Source organism: Canis lupus, chromosome 28, assembly GCF_048164855.1.
Source record: "Canis lupus baileyi chromosome 28, mCanLup2.hap1, whole genome shotgun sequence".
Taxonomy (NCBI): domain Eukaryota; kingdom Metazoa; phylum Chordata; class Mammalia; order Carnivora; family Canidae; genus Canis; species Canis lupus.
In genome coordinates, this window is record NC_132865.1 from 23,538,896 (window position 1) to 23,555,022 (window position 16,127).

General features: G+C 34.7%; 1 long non-coding RNA gene and 1 other non-coding gene across 4 annotated transcripts in view; one reads left to right on the forward strand and one right to left on the reverse strand.

Moving 5' to 3' along the window:
- The window catches only part of LOC140619983 (uncharacterized), a 29,676-nt gene extending 14,962 nt beyond the window's left edge, over nucleotides 1-14,714 (forward strand). For 2 of the 3 annotated variants that reach the window (XR_012019740.1, XR_012019741.1), the window contains one exon: nucleotides 14,458-14,714. This is a non-coding gene — a long non-coding RNA (uncharacterized lncRNA). Of the gene's footprint in view, nucleotides 1-14,454 lie in introns of all 3 variants that reach the window. The other variant, XR_012019742.1, reaches the window with a different exon arrangement.
- Nucleotides 12,723-12,830, reverse strand: LOC140620470 (U6 spliceosomal RNA). Its single transcript, XR_012020254.1, has one exon. It is a non-coding gene; the product is annotated as a U6 spliceosomal RNA (small nuclear RNA).
- Nucleotides 14,715-16,127: the final 1,413 nt, after the last annotated feature.

Genomic DNA, 16,127 nt, shown 5'->3' on the forward strand with positions numbered 1-16,127 from the left:
AATAAAAATGACAAGGCAAATTGTATTGGAATCTTCTTAAATTCTATGTAGAGATCAATGAACCTGTATGAATATGAATGGCGGTAGTTATACCCTTATGACATGGGTCTGGGGCAGGGGGTGAGGCTAAAGGGTAGACTCTAGAGGGTGGTTAGCTCTAATGCAGTACTTTGAGAAGTCTTCAAATATGAATGTTTCAGAAATTGTTTCAGTCAGTTTCATTGCCTCTGACATTGAGGCAAAATAATCCAAGGGTTCTGTGTTCCCAATTTACACCAATAGATTTTTCTGAACACAATGCTCATTCCCTCCTCTTTACTCTGTATTATTTTACCTGGAAGATGGTTTCTTCAATTCTGCCCAGCTAATCTCCACCATTTTTATTGAACCAGGCAATGCTCTAGCTTCTACTTAAAAACTAACCAGATTACTACACTTCACATTGGTTCTGGGTACTTCTGAAATCTTAGAACACTGGTCACTACCAGTGATATTAGCATGGAACCTATTATTCTATTTGTCTCATCTATCAGATGAGAGAGTCAATTCCCTGAGCTCATGAAGTGAGACTGTTGAGTGTATATTTCACATCTTTATCTTCTCTATCTTCCACTGCAAGCATGGTGAGTGTGTAATAGAAATAACAGAAGATACTTAATGATTGTCTTGTTTAACTCTACAATTTTCCCAATAAGGGGTTGTTGAACACCCCTGGAGACATAGAATTTATGAATCATGGAGGCAGTCCTCGTTATTTTATAGCACTAATTGTTATAAAGTTTTCCCTATTCAGAGCAAAGCTCTCCTGCTGTTGTATTGAATGAAGCATCATTGCCAATTTTTAAAGTCATATTTCCAGGGCAGAAATGCTGAAAGCAGACAATATCTGCACCTCTGATGAATCCGGCTTTCCAGTCATTTAACTGGAGACACAGCAATCCAAAATGTGATCTCTGGGCTTAGATAAATATGAAATTAGATGCATTTCATTACCCAAGTGCTGTTTTGTTGGTGGTGCTTATTTTTTGCTGTTACTGTCCTGGAGAGTTCTTTTTAGCAAATGGAAATGAATAGTACAAGCAACACATAAAGAAAAGAGTTTCCTACTTTAGAAGAAATAAGAAAATATAACCTATGAAGCCTTCCAGGTACTACAAAGAAGAAAAACATTAAACACAGGACAGAAATCCTAAGTTTCAAATCAGTTTCAAAAGTTCCAAACGAGTATTTAATTGAAAGAATGAGGTTTTGTAGATTTCTCAATAATAAAAAAATTTTAAAAAATGAAGGCCAGGAACCAATCAATCTCTCTGTTTTTAATCAGTTGCAACACTGATAATGATAAAATCATTACGGCCCTTTATGGCACTACTTTTCACTCAATCTAAATTTGTTTTTGTAATATAGTCTGTGTTTTTGCCAGTGTAAAAAGGCCAGTGGTCGGTATGGAACAAACATTTTGCTTCTTAATAAAGCTCAAAGAAATTCTAAAAGCAAATAATAGTGTGGCAATTCTTTCTTTCTTTCTTTTTTTTGATCTGTTCTCTTTAAACAGACAAGTAGTGAAATACAGTGAAAAACTGAAATAATAAAGACAAGTTTAATGTGAAACTTTTCTGGTTGCTAGTTTACTGTAAATTTCCAGATAAAATTTCCAAATATAAATCCTTAAATTATGTTAATGAAGAGTCCTTGAGACCAAAAACAAAACAGGCCCTGCAAATATGCAGCTAGGCATTCAGTAACCCACGTGCTCACTACAAGTACTTTGCAAAACTAAGGTACATATTGTCTTCTGTGAGAAATTTTCCTTACATAAAATACTAGGGGAAAAAACAAGAAACTAAATAACTAGAAGAACATATGGAAGCTCATGGAAAATACTGTGGAAAAATCCCAGGACAAATGACTAATGCTCGTTGGAAATAGATATCGCAAGAGGGACAAGAGACTACTACATTTTGTTTGAAAAATAATAGTCCATGATTAATAGTCTTATAGCATTTTAAACCAGGGCCTCACATTTCTTTAAGAAAAAACATGCTTTTGTCTCTTAGGTGAAAATCCTAACGAGGAACAAGCAGTGAGAAACTGAAAGGCTGCAGATTTGAACTGGGATGGGTCAGAGTGCCACTCGTAGTCTGATTTCAGGGCCTGGTACCTAAAACTCAGTCCCATAGGTTCCTTCCAAAAAGGCTACAAATTGCAAATGTTGAGTGCTGCCTGCCTAACCTGCCAGTGCTTGGCAGCAGCATCAATCCTATAAGGTAATCTTTCTCATGGAAGTAACAGCCATTAGGTGACTTAACAAGGGAGTGCATGAGGTGGTCACGAGAAGGATGTCTGTAACAGTGATTCCTTGCTGATACTTTCTATTAAATCTAAACTTCCTGCCACTCACTGATCAACTTGCACAAAACCTGATGATAAATAATTCGACCAGGCTTCCAACTCATTGTGTCTGTATTGATGAATCAATCCTAAGTTGGTCTTCCTGCACTAGGTTATAATGTGAATGTCAGTGAAATCCAAGGTATTGATATTCAGGATCTCCACTGGTAGAGTGTAGCACCATTAGTTTTATTTGGTATCTCCAGAAAGGCTCAACTTTTTTTTTTTTTAATCGAGTATATTGCACCAAAAATATTGGAAAATAGTGTAATACAAAGAGGAAAAAAAAACATATTTTGTGGCACCTGGGTGGCTCAGCCAGTTAAGTGTGGGACTCTTGATCTTAACTCAGGTCTTGATCTCAGGGTTGTGAGTTCAAGCTCCCCATTGGGCTCCATGCTGTGCATGGGGCCTACTTAAAAAAACAAAATGAAAAATCTGCACATATTTTTATTTATTTCTTTTTTAATTAATTAATTAATTAATTAATTAATTAATTTATGATAGTCACACAGATAGAGAGAGAGAGAGAGGCAGAGACACAGGCAGAGGGAGGAGCAGGCTCCATGCACCGGGAGCCCGACGTGGGATTCGATCCAGGGTCTCCCAGATCGCGCCCTGGGCCAAAGGCAGGCGCCAAACCGCTGCACCACCCAGGGATCCCTTTATTTATTTCTAGGGAACATTTTTTATTGAAGTTCTAGATTATTTTTTCAAAATAAAATTTATTGATTTTAAAGAAACAGTCTTTCTAAAAGTATGTATCAATTTATACTCTGCTAAGAACTGCTCACTAAAGGAAAACAAAAATGATTTCTGCTCCTAAAAGCTTAGAGGTAGCAAGTTTTAAATCTTGTTTTCTTGTAAAAAGGATATCAAGACTAGCCAGTAGAAGGAACACTTTTTTTTTCCCCAGGAAATGAAGCAACTATATTTTAGTTTTGCATATATTAAAGGCAAGACGTAGGTAAGGCTTTTTTGAGGAAAAGCAATTCAAATCTTCTGGTTCGATTTGGCCAAGTAAACTCATGTGTTTGTATCTTTCATCTCTCACTGCCAAAATTCTATGAAAAAGTTAAGATGAAATGTATATTAATGAAAAGAATATATCCAGAATTATGGCATGATGGGAAAAAAATAAGACTATCATGATGCATCTGAAATATTGAGATATCTCTGGGAGATTAAGGCAGATGAACATAAAAACTATGAGAGAGAGAGAGAGAGGATCATTATAGAGGGGAGATTAGTGCTTCCTGTCAAAACTCCAGGAAAATGCTGAATTTGGAGACAATTACAAAGAGGTCTCTATCAGGGTAATTAAATGTGAGGCTATTGGCAGAGGGGCACGGAAAAGAGGATGAGGGAGCACAGAAGTAAAAGCCAATAATATGAAGAGAAAGAACAGAGGTGACATTAGAACAATGACCCCACAAGGCATAGACCTAATGGTAATGCAAAAAACAAAAATCGCAAGAATTAAAAAACCAAAAAAAAACCCCACCTAACTTGTACTTTTAGGGAAAACCAGAGGATTGCACATACATCAAATATAAACAAACTGCTATGAAAAAGAGTGATTGACAACTCTATAAATTATTCCATATATATTGAAAAGTAATGGCCAAAATTAAAAGTTTAATAGAAGGGCTAAATATGTCTATTGTTGAAGACTATTATAAACTGGATGTTTGTGTCCCTGCCAAACCCCAAATTTATACCTTGAAGCACTATCCCTCAGTAAAATGGTATTAGGAGGTAGGGCCTTTGGGGTACAAATGTATTGATCTGAAGGAGCACCTGTACCCCAATGTTCATAGCAGCAATGTTCACAATAGCCATCTTGGAGAGAGCCAAGATGTCCATCGATAGATAAAGAAGGTGTGGTGTACATATATATACAATGGATTATTACTCAGCCATCAGAAAAGATGAATATTTACCATTTACAATGACATGGGTGGAACTAGAAGGTATTATGCTGAACAAAATAAATCAACTAGAGAAAAACAATTATATTGTTTCCCTCATATGTGGAATATAAGAAACAGTGCAGAGGATTATAGGGGAAGGGAGGGAAAACTGAATGAGACGTCATCAGATAGGGAGATAAACCACGAGAGACTCAACTATAGGAAAAACTAAGGGTTGATGGAGGGGTGGAGGGTGGGAGCATGGGGTAACTGGGTGATGGGCATTAAGGAGGGCAGATGATGAGCACTGAGTGTTACATGCAACTGATAAATTATGGAACTCTACATCTGAAAGTAATGATGTACTTACTATATGTTGGTAGTTGAATTGAATTTAAATTAAAAAAAAAACACACAACAAAAGGAGATAGGGCCTTGGGAAAGTAATGAGGTTTAATTCAGATCTTGATGGTGCAGCTTCATGATGGGATGAATCAGTGCCTTTACTAGAGACTTGCTTCCCCTCTCTGCTCTCCACCATTTGAGGATACAGAGAGAAGTCGGTAGTCTGCTCCCTGGAAGAGGGCCCTCTCCTCACTGTCCTGGCACCCTGATTGCAAACACCTAGCCTCAAGAGTTGTGAGAAATAAATTTCTGTTGTTTTGACATCCAGTTCATGATATTTTGTTACGGCAGCTTAAGCTGGCTAAGACAAAGATTGAATTGGACATCGATAAAAAAGGATATCTTTCAGAAGGTGGACGTAAAGCATTGAAGTCCTAGAGAAGAAGTTATATCCTTGATTATTGATGGGGGCAAATCATGGCTAGTATCACTCAACTGGAGTTTCAGGACAAGAGATTAGGGGGAAGACAATCAAAGGCAAGATGTAAAAATTACATTGAGATTAAGAAAGATTTATAACTTCACATATGTGCTAGGCAGATCTCTTGAAATTTCTGAGCAATGAGAATAAAAAGAATAGCCAAAAAGCAAGCCTCCTACCATGGAGACTAAAGCTCTCATTAGATTTCTATGAAACTCACAATGCAGGAAGATAAAGATAAATAAAGTCTTCAAAATGCTAAGGGAAAACAGTACATATGCATAAAATACTATTTCAGATGTACTGGCACTTAGAAAGTACATACTGTCTCTGAACAAAATTATTCAACAAAAGAATCTGGTGAAAGGCAAAATTAAAAAAATAAAGAGTGAGACATGCAATATAAGAAAAAGTATTGGGCAGTTCAGGTGTCTCAGCGGTTTAGCACCACCTTCAACCCAGGGAGTGATCCTGGAGTCCGGGGATCAAGTCCCACGTCGGGCTCCCTGTGTGGAGCCTGCTTCTACCCTTGCCTGTGTCTCTGCCTCTCTCTCGGTGTGTCTTTCATGAATAAATAAAAATAGAATCTTAAAAAAAATAGAATCTTAAAAAAAAAAGAAAAAATATTGAGCAAAGAAAACCTGTAGGGATATCTAAACAATCTCTGCCAATGTAAATCAGCAATTCAATACAATGTAAGTAAAGGTGTCCAAACTGGTCAAGACATTATGCAAATGCAAATAAACAAAACCAATCTGGAACTAAATTTCAATTAAATATGGTGAAGAGGACAGGTAATAAGATGACTGTCTTGTTTCAATAAAGGGCAGCTCAAATATAGTTCAATCCTTGATACTGAAAGACAAATTAAAATTCATTTATAAAAATTACGGGTACCAACTGGAGAAAAATATACATATACACATAGTTTTAAACCCACAAGATAACAAAAGGAATAAAACAAATTGAATAATCAAACTATCAATAGGAAAATGAAATTTATATATGACAAGGAAGAGTCAAACATATCAATAAACATAAGAAATTGAATGAGTTAAATCCTTATATCAAAAGGCATACATGTTAAAAATCCAATTAAAAAAATCAGTTACATTTCTGTCGTTACTAGATGCACATAACAGACAAATTACTCAAAATGAATGGACAAAAATAAAGCTATTAACACCTGCAGTGGTGATAATAATCACTAATTAAATGTTTCTGAATGAAAAGCATTGAAGGACTAACCATGATAGCTCAGGATTAAAAATTAAAAGATGAAATTTATCAAGAAGGTATAACAGTCATGTGTGTTTATGCTCTACATGAATTAAGATTTATAGGGGCTCCTGGGTACCTAGTCAGTTAAGGTTCTGACTCTTGATTTCAGCTCAGGTCATGATCTCAGGGTTATGAGATCGAGCCCCAAGTCAGGCTACCCACTGAATGTGCAGCCTGCATAAAAATCTCTTTCCTTCTCCCTCTGTCCCTACGCCCCCTCACCCTGCACACGTTTGTGCTCTTTGTCTCTACAAATAAACAAATACATACATATAAAATTTATAAACCGAAACTGTTAGATGTAACAAGAAGAAAAAAAAAACATATAGTGACTTATAATTCTGATGCCTGCACTACTGATTTTCAGCTATTGGAATATGCTTTAGAATCTCAGACTTGATTTCCCCCTCAGTGTAGAAATTCTTATTCTTATCACTGAATAGTTTCCGTACCGCGTTATTGCTCTTCTTTTAGGACTGGAACTGCACATAGCTGTTAGACTCTATCATATTTCCCTATTGTCTCTTCCATGCTTTTAAAAGGGCACCTGAGTAGCTTAGTGGGTTAAGTGTCATGATCCTGGGGTCCTATGATCAAGCCCCAAGTCGGGTTCCCTGCTCAGCAGAGAGCCTTCTCCCTCTCCTCCCCACTTGTACTATCTCACTATCTCTGTTTCTCTTTCAAAGAAATAAATAAAATCTTAAAAAAAAAATCTTTTCTTCTATAAACTTGAGTCTGGATGATTTATTCTAACCTATTTTTTCGGTTTACTCATATTCCTTTTTTCCTTCTAAATTAATAGCTTTGGAATTTTATTTTTTCTAGTTTTATGAGATATAACTGACATGTAACATGGCATTATTAAACTGTCCAATGTAATCATTTGATATATGTGTATATTGTGAAAGATCATTTTAACTTTTCATTCTAAAAGGTTTGAGGTGCTGTCTCATTGTGGTTTTTATTTGCCATTTTCCTGATCATTAGTGATGTTGAACATCTTTTCAGGCACCTCTTGGCCATTTGTATATCTTCTTTGCAAAAATGTCTATCAGCTCCTCTGCCCATTTAAAAATATTTTTTGCACTATTGAGCTATATGAATTCTATACATATTTTGGATATTAACCCCTTATCAGTTATATGATTTGCAAATACTTTCTCCCATTCTATATGTTGCCTTTTGATTTTGTTGATGGTTTCCTTTGCTATGCAGAAGTGTTTTAATTTGAAGTAGTCCTACTTGCTAATAAAGGAGGAAGGGGAAAAAATAAGTGGGAAATATCAGAAAGGGAGACAGAACATGAAAGACTCCTAACTCTTGGAAATGAACTAGGGGTGGTGGAAGGGGAGGTGGGTGAGGGGTGGGGGTGACTGGGTGGCGGGCACTGAGGTGGGCACTTGACGGGATGAGCACTGGGTGTTATTCTGTATGTTGACAAACTGAACACCAATAAAAAATAAATTTATTGGAAAAAAATAATTTTTGGTTTTGATGTCTTTGCTTTTGGTGACAAATCCAAAAACCCATTACCAAGACCAATGTTAATCTCCATGTTTTCTTCTAGGAGTTCTATGGCTTCAGATTTTATATTCAAGTCTTTAATCTATTTTGAGTTGCTTTTTGTCCAGTATTGTTCTTTTATGTGTGCCTGTCCAGCCTTCCCAACCCCATTTGTTGAGGAGACATTCTTTCCTTATTGTGCATTCTTGATTCCCTTGTCATTAATTAATTGACCATGTTTATCTTGGCAATCTCTATTCTGTTCCATTGATCTCTGTGACTGTTTGTATTTTAGTACCATACTGTTTTGATATAGCTTTATAGTAGAGTTTGAAATCAGGAGATGTGATGCCTCCAGCTTTGTTCTTTCTCAAGATTGCTTTGGATATTTCATTACTTTGTGATTCCATGCCAAATTTAGGAGTGTTTAGTCTATTTCTGTGAAAAATGCCACTGGAATTTTGGTAGAGATTTCAATGAATCTGTAGATGACTTTGGGTAGTATGGACATTTTAACAATATTAATTCTAGTCCATGGGCATGAAATATCTTTCCATGTGTTTGCTATTTGAATTTCCTTCACTTTCTTTTAACACTATCCTACAATTTTTAATACAAAGATATTTTACCTCATTGGTTAAATTTATTCCTAAGTATTTTATTCTTTTTGATGCAGATGTAGATGGGGTTGCTTAATTTCCCTTTATTATGGAAACACATTGATTTTTGTATATTGATTTTAAATCTTGTGACCTTACTGAATTTGCTAACTAGTCCTAATAGTTTTTTTTGGAGAGTCTTTAGGGTTTTCTACATGTAATATCATATCACCTGCAAATAGTGACCATTTACTTCTTCCTTTCTAATTTGTATACCATTTATTTATTTATTTATTTATTTATTTATTTATTTATTTATTTATTTTGTTTAATTGCTCTAGCTAGCAGTTCTAGTAGTATGGAAAAGTGGCAAGAGTGAGCATTTTTGTCTTGTTTCTGTTCTTAAAGGAAAATCTCTTAGTTTTTCACTGTTGAGTGTAATGTAAGCAGTGGGTTTGTCTTGTATGGCCTTTATTCTGTTGCAGTACATTCCTTCTATTCCCAGTTTGCAGAGAGGTATTATGAATTGATATTGTATTCTGTCAAATGCTTTTTCTGCATCTATTGAAATGATCATGACTTTATCCTTCCTTTTGTTAATGTCATGTATGACATTGATTGATTAGCAGCTATTGAACCTTCCTTGAATATCAGGGATAAGTCTCACCTGATCTTGCTATAGGATACTTTTAATGTATAGTTGAATTCAGTTTGCTAATATTTTGTTGAATATTTTTGCATCTATGTTCATTTGGATACTGGCGTATAATTTTCTCTTCTGATAGAATGCATTTGTGAGCACGTTGAACATTTTATGAAATGGCTGGGGTTCTTTTCTTGGAGTTGGTAAAAGGCAGGAAAAAAAATGTATGTTAATTTGATCAAATGTAAAACTTTTCTTTAAGCCAAATAACAGTTGATAATTTTGCTTTTCAGAAATAGAGTTCAGGAGACACCTGGGTGGCTCAGCAGTTGAGTGTCTGCCTTTGGCTCAGGGCATGATCCCAGGGTCTGGGATTGAGTCCTGCATTGGGCTCCTGCAGGGAGCCTGCATCTCCCTCTGCTTATGTCTCTGTCTCTCTCTCTCTCTCATGAATAAATAAAATCTAAAAAAAAAAAAAAAAAGAACTAGAGTTCAGAATAATTGTTTGGTTTTCTTAGGGTGTGCTTAGGTCCAGCCAGGGCTTCCATTTCACCTGAACAAGTGTTTTTAATTTAGTGTGTGATTTGGGGTACTTCAGAGTTCTTGGAGCCATCTAAATTACTAACTATTCATCTATTCCACATGACTTGATTTTATAAAATTAATTATATCTACCAACATATATATATATATATATATATATATATATATATATATATATATAGCTATAATTTGCTTTTATAGATACAACTTTGAAAATGATCAGAAAGTTTCTTTGGCTTCTGTATCTCCCAATGTTGGACTAGGCAAGTTGAAAGAAAGTGACTTATTTTCCAATAGGCCTGTTACTTGGATCTGGAAATAGGCCATCTTAGTTTTTCTTTTTTTTTCCAGACATTATTTTCTTTTTTATGACTATTAGGTTCTTTCTCTTTGCTTAGTTGTGAGTATAGGAAGTAGGTCAGTTCTTTATTTTCAAAAGAACTGAAGAAAAGAAAAAGAAGCTGTCTTTAATTTGACATCACAGTGCTTATTATGATCCTACTTACATGTCCACTCTATAATAGACTGTTTATATAAAAAGTGTGGGAAAACATAATCCTAATTCAAGCAAAAAGATTTAAACAGCAAACTATAACAAGGCAAGATGTAGAATCATTCATTTTCTTTACAGCAAGAAAACACGTTGGGAAGGCAGAATGAGATGTAATTTTGCATGTGCTGTAGAATCAGTACCTTAGTCCAAATTCAGGCTTCCTCTCTTATTATTTATGAGATTTATTTTGTTTTTCTGTGTCTCAATTTTCCTCATTCATATAATGAAAGTAATATTATGAGTGACCTTGTAGAGCTCTTGTGCCTGACACAAAGCAAGTTCTCAGTAAATATTAACTACTACTGTGGACTTCAAGCCTTTCATCTTTCGGATGAGGAAACTGATCTAGAGGGATGAACAAATCTCGAAGAGCTAGGACTACAGCTCTCATTCTCTGATTTTCATCCAGCCAAGATGGCTGCTGAAGACTGTCAGGACAAATTCTTTCCATGGAGGAAAATAAATTCTACTTTTACTGTGAGAGAAGAATTGTCTGATCTATAAATTAACATGGAGCATGTCTAATTTTGAGGTATCTGGAAATTTGCAATAGACAAAAACTTGAAAATGAAAGTTTTTTTTCATGTGCATATTTCTGTTTGACAATTAAAAAAAACCAAAGTGAAAATCTGCTTATGTTGATCATATAGATTATACATAAGAGCATAAAGTATGCATTACAAAAAGAAGAAACTTTTATATCTCCTGAAACTACTCTATATACTCCGCTATTTCTGTCAACAAAGTATCTGGTTCTAGATAAACAATTCCACACCGACTTTTGGGACAATGCTATTTAATATCATTTTAATTTTTTTCACCAAAAGCTATGTATTATGAAATATGGTTTAGAGTTTACACTGAGATAAACTTTTTAATGATTAGAGTACAAAACAATATACATATATAGTCATTTTTTCAATTTAAAAAATAAAGACAAAGATAGTACTTCATGTTCAGTGAGCACGTGCAGACCATTCTCTCTATAGATGCCATCATTTCTTGAAGAAATCAGAGCATACTACATGAATAGGCCTTCCCATAGGGCCTCAATTTTAATTTTCCAGAGTTTGGAGAAGCAATATCCATCAAGTTCCCTCAACTGTTGAGAATAATGCTGTTTTTGTCACACACAAGTCTATTTTGAGCTCAGATATACTCAGTGACTTTAGACTGTAGGCTTGCAGACCTGTCAGCACAATGCCCCATTACAAATTGTCCCTTTAGCAAGATGACTTCATTTTAGCAGCCTGTTCTGGTTTCTACATCCTTCCAGGTTTCACAGTTCAGTGCAGTCAAACAAGGTGATGGCATTTTTAAGGCTGTAGATTTTATTGGTCTACGAATAAAGGTAGGTGGCCAGGTACTATTTCAGGGTTGCAATTGGCAACCTGGTACTAAATTTGAGTATACTGAGACTGAGAAAGTTGTGATTTTTTCAATACTGGAAACATAAATATTGGCATTTATGGAAGTGGTTGCTATAACAGGAAGTGATTTCATATCATTAGCTGAAATAAGATAATGAGAATGTCTAACTTTAATCTGAATGATCATTAAAACTTGGGACATACTATTTCTCAAGAGAAACTGATTAGAATCCAAGCAACCCCTATTTGCATTTTGAGCCTTCTACTTATTGGATGCTAATAAAAATCTTATACTTTAATTATTTCACCTGTTACTTGCACATTTCTAATTTCCTATCAAGACATAATCGTGTCTGAAACAGACACCTATATGGCTCATAAATAGCCTGCCTATTCTTTAGGTTATATAAATTCTTTTCCAGCAATAAATTTTGCTCCAAAATGGGCCATGCCCGCATAAGAGGAAAGAGAGTCAGATAAAGACTATAGTAGGTTGAGATAAACCAATGAAGAGACACCTGGCTTCACAAGACATTACAGGAATTCTAGCTCTAGTAGGACTGTATGAACAAAGAACAAACATCAAGTTATAAAAATAAATGAGTCGTTGTAATGTACAGCATAGGGAATATAGTCAACAATATAATAATTTTATATGGTGACAGATGGTAACTAGACTTATCGTGGGAATAATTTTGTAATGTGTAAAAATGCTGGATAAGTATGATGTACACCTGTAACTAATAGAAAGTTTTATTTCAATCATACTTCAATAAAAATTATTTAGGTTTTTAAATCTTTCATTTCCTCCCTTAAAATGGTAGCACCAGTAGCATGTACCATAGAATGGTGAGTATTTAATGAGACAGTGCAGGCCAAGAGCTTAACAAAAAACAACTAAGATTAAAAAAAAAAAAAAAAAAAAAAAAAAAAAAAAAAAAACAACTAAGATTGATCTGTTCTTCCTCTGTGACAATTACTCTGCCAAGTCCTTTCTGAGTGTGCTGTGTGCTTTGCAAAACAATATATAAATAAATCATTAAATGTGTAATGTCTACATATATTATATACATAATTAAAAAATGTATGACTAACTGTAACTAAATATGGAAAGCTCCATGAATTTGTGTGTCATACTCACACAGAGGTCATATGAACCTTCTCTGTATCCTTCCAATTTTAAGTGTATGTGCTGCCCAAGTGAGCACAACAAACTAACTAAAAACTAAATCAAATGTACAAAACTTGCTATTTTGTTTATCGCTCTTGGTTTTACCTCGTGATTTTAGAATTCTCATGTTAACATTGGTAATCAAATTTTCTTGTCTTTGACTTTGTACCATTCTCTCCTTTGTTAACTGAATTCTGGGACACACATTTGGTAGGGGAAGGCATTCTCAGAAGCAGACCTGGCCCAAAGTATCTATTGGAAGGTCATTCATGCTTGTATCCAATTTTTTCCTTTGAGGATATGCAACTGTCCAAGTTTTGCTTTTGTTTCACAGATCATTTAGAACAATTCAAAACCAACAAAATAGCAACAGCTTTAAAAGCAGGCTATTAGTAATGCAAAAATCAAACTACCTGCAGTGAAAAACAAGCTCACTCTCAATGAGTGAGCAAGAAAGAAATTTTGGACATCTCACAACTTTGCTTTGATAATTGAAAATAATTGAAAAATATGTCAGAATTAGAGGCCAGGTAAGGTTTTTTTTTTTTTTTTTTAAGTAGAAATTTTAGGTCATCGAGACCAATAGATAGGAGAACCAGGGACTCCAAACATTCTTAAAATGTTGGCATTCATTCAAAGTAGGGTTAATCCATAAAACATTTACTTGTGCAATAAACGTTGACATTCTCTGGAGTTCTGATTCTTCTTCTTATTCTATACCTACTTGTAGGCTAAAAGAGCCTAGTTTCCTAGCTTTATAAATAATTCATAAATTTATAATCTCAAATTTTCACCTCCAGTTCAGTCTCTCTTCTGTCCTTTGTATCTAATACCCTATTCCATCAGTTCCACTTTTTTTAAGGGAGAAGTTTTCTGGATTTCATAGTTACCATTAAGAATCAGAAATCTTGCCATTTATATCTTTCATAGGTGGCAGAAGAGACATTTGTCATAAATAATTTTTTATTTTTATTTTTGTAAATATTATTTATTTATTTATTCATGAGAGACACACAGAGGCAGAGATATAGGCAGAGGGAGATTCAGGCTCCCCACATGTGGGAATCAATCTTAGGACCTCTGGGATCACAAACTGAACCTAAGGCAGAAACTCAACCACTGAGCCACCCAGGTGCTCCCAGAAATAATTTATTTTTAAAGTTTAAGTCTAAATGAAGACTAGCTTTCTCTTCTTTGCTGCATTAGAAAATATTTTATTATATTTTCACTTTTTTTGGGAAATAAAGTAATCCTAATTTCAAATAACAAATCTAAGCATAATTAAATTAAATTATGATACTAAATTATAGAACCATGGAGTAAAACTAGAATGGAGGAAGTTGCCAATAGATAGAGATTGTTTTAGATTCCTATTTTTCTGGGTAATATTCATAGGTAAGCAGTGACTATTTATATTAATAAATTAAATATTTAATACATTCAGCTAATATATTGTGTGAACTAACAGGGGATAATTTGTTGAATGAATGATTCAATAAACAAATGCTTAATGTGAAGTGATAGGGATACAGAGAAGAATAAATAGTACAGTTTAAGAAATAGCAAGGTTATAATGTCATACAATTATTGTTTTAACCTTGACCCTAAGTTTGATTTTTTTCTCAAATCTGACCTTCTCTTCCCTTTCTGTTCACTGGAAGCAGAGACCCAATTTGAGGACTTGGAAGCCTTAGAAGAGGATAGAATCACTCTATAGAAACAGCCTGGTTCTCAGGATGTCTGTGTGGAGTAGTATTTCCCGGGGGATCCATGTGGAACTGTGAGGTGAAGAAGAAAGAAACATGTGCTACAATAAACAACTGGAATAATGGGTGGGCTCAATGCTATATCCATCCTATCTCTTATCTCCAGTTACCTCAAAGGGTTGATGTCAAGAGTAAATAAAGATAATATTTAATGCACCCAGTACAGATGCTTGTGTAGTGTAAATACTATATCCGAAGTACTATACTATATCCAAAATACTGTATCCCTCTACTCTCTTTTCTTTATCTTAGTGACAATATCTATAAATTTGAGGCGTATTGGACAATTTTTATTTATCATAATAAATAGCATTAGTTACTTTGTACCAGACATTGTACCAAGCACGAATCATGTACTTACTTCTCTAACATCATGAAATGGTAACTGTCATTCTCTCCTTTTCACTGATGAAGAAATGGGACATGTACTACAGGAAATAGTACATGCAATAGTTATTAAAATAAAGATCACTGAAGACAATAAAAAATATGACTATAGTTTATTAGAACAGTATAAGTTACCTAATTAGAGAAATGCTTCTCTGAAATGATTCAGCTCAATTCAGTCTTTAGACCTAAAAGTCACAGTAAATCAGTTTTTCATATGTAATTATAATGAAAAAGTATATCATTTCTTTAATGACCTAACCTGGGGAAAAACACATAATACTATATCAACAAATATAAATTAAAAAATTTGAAATGTATCAAGTGAGATACTCTAAGTTAAATTATTAGATTATAATCCAGTCTCTGGGGAAAGCACTTTTGACATGTTTGATGAAATCAGCAAAATATACTTTAGGAATCAATTCAGCTTCTCCTCAGTAATGGAGTTGTAAAACTTGAATTCTTTCTTGTGAAAAATTTCTTACAACAATGAGGTGCTAAAAAGTAAGGAATGATATTGCTTGTTAGAGAAGAAACTCCCCTTTATTTTTTTTTATTTTTTAAAGAATTTATTTACTCATGAGAGACACAGAGAGAGAGAGAGAGAGAGAGGCAGAGACACAGGCAGAGGGAGAAGCAGGCTCCATAAAGGGAGCCTGACAAGGGACTTGATCCTGGGTCTCCAGGAGGCGGTGAAGGCGGTGCTAAACCGCTGAGCCACCCCGGCTGCCCAAAACTCCCCTTTAATAAGCTTATTTATCAAATGCCAAGAGTAATAGATCCAACTTCATTAATATTAATTTTTTTAAAGGTTCATTTATTTATTTGAGAGAAAGAGAGAGCAGGGGGAAGGGTAGAAGGAGAGGGAGAGAGAGTTTCTAGCAGACTCCAAGCTGTGCATGGAGTCAGATGTGGGGCTCTGTCTGGCAATCCTGAGTTCATGACCTGAACAGAAACTGAGTGGGACACTTAACTGACTCTGCCGCCCAGGTGCCCCTATTAATTTTAAATTTTTAAAAATATGAAAACAATAAGTTACAGTAAAAGACTTCACTCTATAGTATTCTCAAACATAAACAAAATTAGAAAAGAATCCATAACAGGTTTCATTTTAATTTTATTTGTTTAAAGACATATACTATGCTAATTATGTTAATGTTATTCTTGGGAGCTGGTTA